The sequence below is a fragment of the Nicotiana sylvestris genome, chromosome 1 (assembly GCF_000393655.2).
Source record: "Nicotiana sylvestris chromosome 1, ASM39365v2, whole genome shotgun sequence".
NCBI lineage: Eukaryota > Viridiplantae > Streptophyta > Magnoliopsida > Solanales > Solanaceae > Nicotiana > Nicotiana sylvestris.
The window spans coordinates 1,267,204-1,274,001 of NC_091057.1; the positions used below are offsets into that span (position 1 = coordinate 1,267,204).

Consider the following 6,798-nt stretch of genomic DNA (forward strand, 5'->3'; position numbering starts at 1 on the left):
CCAAGAATTTAATTTCTATCAGAAGTAAACAACCAACACCTCAATATTGGCTAGTGAAGGTGGCGTGACAGATTTGCCAGGTATACTATACAGTCAAAATTGCACAATTACAGTTGGGCTGCTATCCAAGAATTTTGAAGAGATGTCCAGGTGGTCAACATTGGCAAAGAAATAGGCGATACCACTTGCAACAAAAGCAAAAGGCAATATATATAATATTTGTAAAATATCACTATAAAGGAAGATGTTGCCTACATATTAAAAAATCATAAATTTCATATACCTTTACTACTCTTGAAATTTTCAAATAATGTATCATCTTCTTTCTCCCATAGAAGCCATTGTAGGACTTGTAACCTTTGCATTTCTACTCTACTTCCTATGGACCAAAAAAACAATCAAAAATCTTAAACCCACTGCCTCCAAAAATCCCAGGTGGATGGCCAGTAATCGGCCATCTCTTTTATTTCAAGAACAATGGCGATGATGACCGCCATTTTTCTCAAAAACTCGGAGACTTAGCTGACAAATATGGTCCCGTCTTCACATTCCGGTTAGGGTTTCGTCGTTTCTTGGCGGTGAGTAGTTATGAAGCTATGAAAGAATGCTTCTCTACCAATGATATCCATTTCGCCGATCGGCCAGCTTTACTTTACGGAGAATACCTTTGCTATAACAATGCCATGCTTGCTGTTGCCAAATATGGCCCTTACTGGAAAAAAAATCGAAAGCTAGTCAATCAAGAACTTCTCTCCGTTAGTCGGCTCGAAAAATTCAAACATGTTAGATTTTCTATAGTTCAGAAAAATATTAAAGAACTATATGATGGTGATTCACCAATGGTGAAGATAAACCTTAGTGATTGGATAGATAAATTGACTTTCGACATCATTTTGAAAATGGTTGTTGGGAAGACCTATAATAATGGACATGGAGAAATACTGAAAGCAGCTTTTCAGAAGTTCATGGTTCAAGCTATGGAGATTGAGCTCTATGATGTTTTTCACATTCCATTTTTCAAGTGGTTGGATCTTACAGGGAATATTAAGGCTATGAAACAAACTTTCAAAGACATTGATAATATTATCCAAGGTTGGTTAGATGAGCACATTAAGAAGAGAGAAACAAAGGATGTTGGAGGTGAAAATGAACAAGATTTTATTGATGTGGTGCTTTCTAAGAGGAGCAACGAACATCTTGGCGATGGTTACTCTCATGACACCACCATCAAAGCAACCGTATTCGTAAGTAAATTAATCTCTGCTTGCATTTTAACATGTTGTAGGAGGCAATTTATCTTATATTTTAGGTTACTATATTCGTATATATATAATATCACTTTAATTTTTATAGACTGATTTTTTAAGTGGCTTAGTGGTGTATAGATTCTTCTACACTTTCAGTATTTCGAAGTCAAACTTTAATTTATGGATTCAGTTGATAAACTCTATCACCGTAGGTAATGAATTTTTATATTTTTGGTATATTTTAACCTATTGTAGCAATGGATTTCAATTAAAGAAAAAAAGAGGCTTTTGTACCTTTATAACATATCTTCAATTTGACTGGAGTATTTTCATTTTTTTCTTAACCAACTCATGCATACTAGGATATGAACAATCATGCATCTTCATCTCTTTAGTTTCTTCTTTGTAAGTCATCTTTTTAACTGTTCTTTGTCCATATGTATAGACTTTGGTCTTGGATGCAACAGACACACTTGCACTTCATATAAAGTGGGTAATGGCGTTAATGATAAACAATAAGAATGTCATGAAGAAAGCACAAGAAGAGATGGACACCATTGTTGGTAGAGATAGATGGGTAGAAGAGAGTGATATCAAGAATTTGGTGTATCTTCAAGCAATTGTTAAAGAAGTATTACGATTACATCCACCTGCACCTTTGTCAGTACAACACCTATCTGTAAAAGATTGTGTTGTCAATGGATACCATATTCCTAAGGGGACTGCACTACTTACAAATATTATGAAACTGCAACGAGATCCTCAAATATGGGCAGATCCTGATAAATTCGATCCAGAGAGATTCTTGACAACTCATGCTGCAATTGACTATCGAGGGCAGCACTATGAGTTGATACCGTTTGGTACGGGGAGACGAGCTTGTCCCGCAATGAATTACTCATTGCAAGTGGAACACCTTTCAATTGCTCATATGATCCAAGGTTTCAATTTTGCAACTACGACAAACGAGCCTTTGGATATGAAACAAGGTGTGGGTCTAACTTTACCTAAGAAGACAGATGTTGAAGTGCTAATTACACCTCGCCTGCCTCCTACGCTCTATCAATATTAATATGTTTTGTTGTCGCGATTCGTTCTGATTTGTCCCTCAATGTTTAAAAAAAAAAAAAAGATGTTTTATTTTTGTTAAGATTGTTTCACAGATTGTTATTCATCTATTTTACTAATAAGTTATTGTAAACCATAAATAATAAGAAGTTTTTGTCTCCGATAAGCACTTCTCGGGCAGAAGCTTAAGAATGAGCTCAGACCTCTATGGCCTAGCCTCTTCATGTTCTTGTTCAAGTTTAATTTCAATTCTTTTCCCTAGAAGTTTAACTTATATGCACAAATTAGGCAATAAGAAACCACTAGAACAAAAGAACGACACAAGACTAACCTAGAGTAAATGGTAAATAACCCGCTATAACAGGTTGAATTACATTGTTGCCGATGTAAAAGTTTCACTACAATGTAATGTCCGTGTATAGAGATAAAATCTAAAAAATATATCCTTTACATCCAAGGATTCTGATGGAAATCAAAACCTAAGTTGCTCGGTCTTGGGTGTGGGTATCTGACAGGGGTGCGTATCCAGAGGTCGGATCCATTGAGATGTAAATTCTAAGATTCGGGAATAAGGATCCTAGTACGGATACGGGTGCGAGGATCCAACTAATTAAAATAAATAAAAATATAAAAATATCACTAAATTAAGAGAAAATTTGTGGAATACTTACGTATAGCTTGTAAAGTGTTAATTTTTTTTATTCTCAAGTTGTACATATGTAAAGGATTGATTTTCTACGTAAAGTATGCTATTTTCGTTATGGTGAGCATAAGTTCATTATGCCATGAGTTTGCTTTACTTGGTAGAATGAGAAACAAAATGGGACTATTGTAAACTAACATTAATCCAATCATTGTTTAATGCGCCAAGTTATTACTAATAGGACTTTTGTAAATACCTGCTACTTTTTGTGTTACTTGTTGGATTTTTTTGACATTTCTCTTTCTAAATATGCTTCTAAGATTAGTGATGCCCGTAAAGTGTTCGGTATACAGGCTATTAGGAAAACCTCTAAATCTGCACTATTCTGATTTTTGTGAGTTTATCAGAGACGGTGAAAGTCTTATCTTAATAGATCGTAATGAAGAAATAGTGTATCCTTCTTTATGTTATCTCTATTATTCTTGGTTCTACCTTGATAGTTCTTTTTCATTTTTCTGAATTCAGAGGGGTCCATCTGAAATATTGATAGCAATAATATAATAAAATTCCGGTTATGTTGTATTATGGTTATGTGTTTTCCCGCGAGTAGTTGGTTTCGGTTTTGTGTGAGTTCCGGAGTGAAATGGGACACTAAATCCCTAAGTTGGAGTTTTAAGTTGAAAGAGTTGATAGTAGTTTTACTTTTATGTAGACGACTCCGGGATGGAGTTTTAATAGTTCCAATATCTCCGTATGATGATTTTGGATCTAGAGAGCTCGGTTTGTCGCAATTGTTCGAGCGTTTTCAAGAAAATCATCGGGGGTAAGAAATTCTAACTCGGTTTTCACTATATTACGAGAATCTATTGTTGTTTTCATCATTTAATTAGTATTTTAGTTGGAAATTTGGGAAAAAATTTTTGAAACTTTTTAGGCTAAATTTTGGAGGTTTAAAAGGCGATTTGAGGTCGGATTTGATAAAAAGTTCTAATTTATACTAAGTTAAAAATATCTGACAAATATTTTCCTAGGGAGGTTGTGCGGTCGCACAATTATGTGTGCGGTCCGCACAATTATGTGTGCAGTCTGCACAATGAGACTTGGCTTGACATGTTCTAGTTCTGCGGCCACACAATTATGGATTTCGGTCATACTCCTTCAACTTCTGCGGACCATACATTTATAAATGTGGTTGCACTCTTGCTTCTACGACCATATAATTATAGTGTGGTCTGGACTCCTTGATCTTGGGCTTTAGCTATGTGAGACTTATGCGGACCGCATAAAAATGAGTGCGGCCACACAAAAATGGTGTGGTTCGTATTTCTTCTTGAACTTAAAATCCCATCTCTCTGATCTTTGCCTTCTGCGGCCGCACCAGAATTGTACGGTCCGCATTTTGCATATCATTTCTTGTATGAGGTCTTCTTCATGATCTGCGGCCGCACTCAATATTGTGCGGTCCGCACTGTGCCCTTTTTGCCTTGTCTTTGTCCTTATCCAAAATTACTCCTTCTTGAGTTGATTTTTATCTCTTTATATCGTATTTTAACACTCCTGTAAGCAAGCACATTTCATTAGTTTTCGGAAATACCTTTAAGCAATTTTGAGCTAAAACGAAAGTAAATGAGTGCAAATAAGTAGTCAAAATTCCTACTTATCATGGATCAAGGTAACTGAAGTACATTTGATTGCCATACACATAGTTGCTGAATATAAAAATTTCAAGTTTGCATTTGTAATATTATCTCCTACTACTGGCCATGCCCTCTTAAAAAAGAGTGCATTGAAACCATCTGCTCCAGGCGCTTTGGCATCGTCAATGTCCTTTAGAGCATTATGGACTTCATCTCTGCTAGCTGGAGCAATTAGTCCTAGTTGTTGATTTCTGTTAAGTTTATGTCCGTATCTCAGCACTCTAGGATCACTACCAGGGTGATTAGAAGCAGCAGTTCCCAAAAGGTTTTGATAAAAGCATGTGATCTCATTTTCTATAGCACTTTCCGAAGATAGCATGGCCCCTGCTATATTGATCAGATTTCTAATTTGATTTTGAGTCTGCCTGTGCTTCATACTTGCATAGAAAAATATAGTTTTTGAATCACCAACATTTAACTAATTAATCCTTGACTTCTGTTTTGCTATGCCCTCTTCTATAAGTATCCACTTTTCTAGTTGCAGCTTCAGTCCCCTTTCCTACTCGAATAACACAGGAATATGATTGGTATTTCTCATTTGTACCTATATATCTTCCAATTTTTCTCTAATAGTGTTGATTCTAACTTCAACCCCATTGAACTCCTTTCTGTTAAGTTTTTTCAGGACCTGCTTCACATTCTTTAGTTTTGCCCTATAACGACCCGATCGGTCGTATTGAGTATTTGCACTTCGCTCGCCAGTTATCGGGCATGACTAGCCCCGTATGATGTATTATGACTTATGTGAATCGTCGTTTTTTGTTTCCAGGTTATCCGGAATTTGATTTGGGAGAAAGATTCTCAGCTTGAAGCTTTAAATTTGAAAGTTTTGACCTTTTAGTATTCAATTTCGGATTTGAATTTTTATGAGTTGGTTAGCTCTATTGGGTGATTTGGACCTGTAAGAATGTTCAAAATGTGATTTGGAGGTCCGTGGTAGGATTAGGCTTGAATTGGCCAAATTGAAAATTTGATGATCCCCGGACGGCAGTGGAAAATTGATATTTGAGTCGGAATGGAATTTAGAGAGTTGGAGTAGGTTCGTAGTGTCATTTGTGACGTGTGTACAAAATTTGATGTCATTCAGATGAGGTTTGATAGGTTTCGGCATCGGTTGTGAAAGTTTGAGGTTTCAAGTCCATTAAGCTTGAATTGGTATGCGATCCATGTTTTTGTTATTTTTTGAGGTGATTCGAGAGCTCGATTGAGTTGGTATGATATTTTATGACTTGATGGTGCATTTGGTTGAGGTTCCGAAGGCCACGGATGTGTTTCAAGTGAGTTTTGAGTGAGTCCGGGCATTACCAGAACTAAGGCATGGTTCTGATGCTTAATTTTCGCTGAGGGCGAAGGAATTTTTGCAGAGGGTGGAATAATTTCGTTGAGGGCGGAATTTGGGTCGCAGTGGCGCTCAGGGAAGATGTGCAAATTCGCTAGTTCGACTTCGGAAGCTTATAGCTTTTGATCTACAAGTAAGTTTGATATGATTCAAAAACGAAAGTTGTAGTCCTTCGTGTTTAGCTTTCAGAAAGGTAAGGAAATTATCATTTGGACATCTATAAAGAAAGTTATGTCCAAAATACTAAGTCTTGTCTGTGCAGCCCCCAGACGCGCAGACCGCTACGTTTTCGTGACCGCGGAGGGGTGAGCACTGGGGCGGTGATTTTTGTCTGTCAGCGGAAATGGGAATCCGAGAGATGCACTATAAATACGAGATTTAGGGTTTTATTTCATATTGTGACCTAGAGAGCTCGGATCTTGTCAATTTTTCGAAAGATTTTCAAGAAATTCATCGGGGTAAGTGATTCTAACTTAGATTTGGTTAACATACATGAATATGTCATTGATTTCATCATTTGATTAGTACTTTGAGGTGAAATTTTTTTGAAAATTTCATAAAATGAATTTTTGAGATTTGATTGTCAATTTGGAGTCAGATTTGAGTGAAACTAGTATGGTTAGTCTAGTAATTGAATGGATTTATATGGCTAGCATGCTGCTCCTTGACCCTATGTTCAATCACAGCTATCATGCCAACCTTAATTTTATTTAAAAGCTCTTTTAACTCCTTTTGATTGTATACTTTATTCATACCTCTCACATTCCAAGTTATGACTTTTATTGTGGAACCAAATGAGGTATA

The 6,798-nt window shown here is 36.3% G+C and overlaps 1 pseudogene; it reads left to right on the plus strand.

The window, feature by feature from the left end:
* Nucleotides 1–310: 310 nt before the first annotated feature.
* On the plus strand, nt 311–2,475 carry LOC104221273 (nicotine N-demethylase CYP82E4-like; annotated as a pseudogene).
* The last annotated feature ends 4,323 nt before the right edge of the window (nt 2,476–6,798 follow it).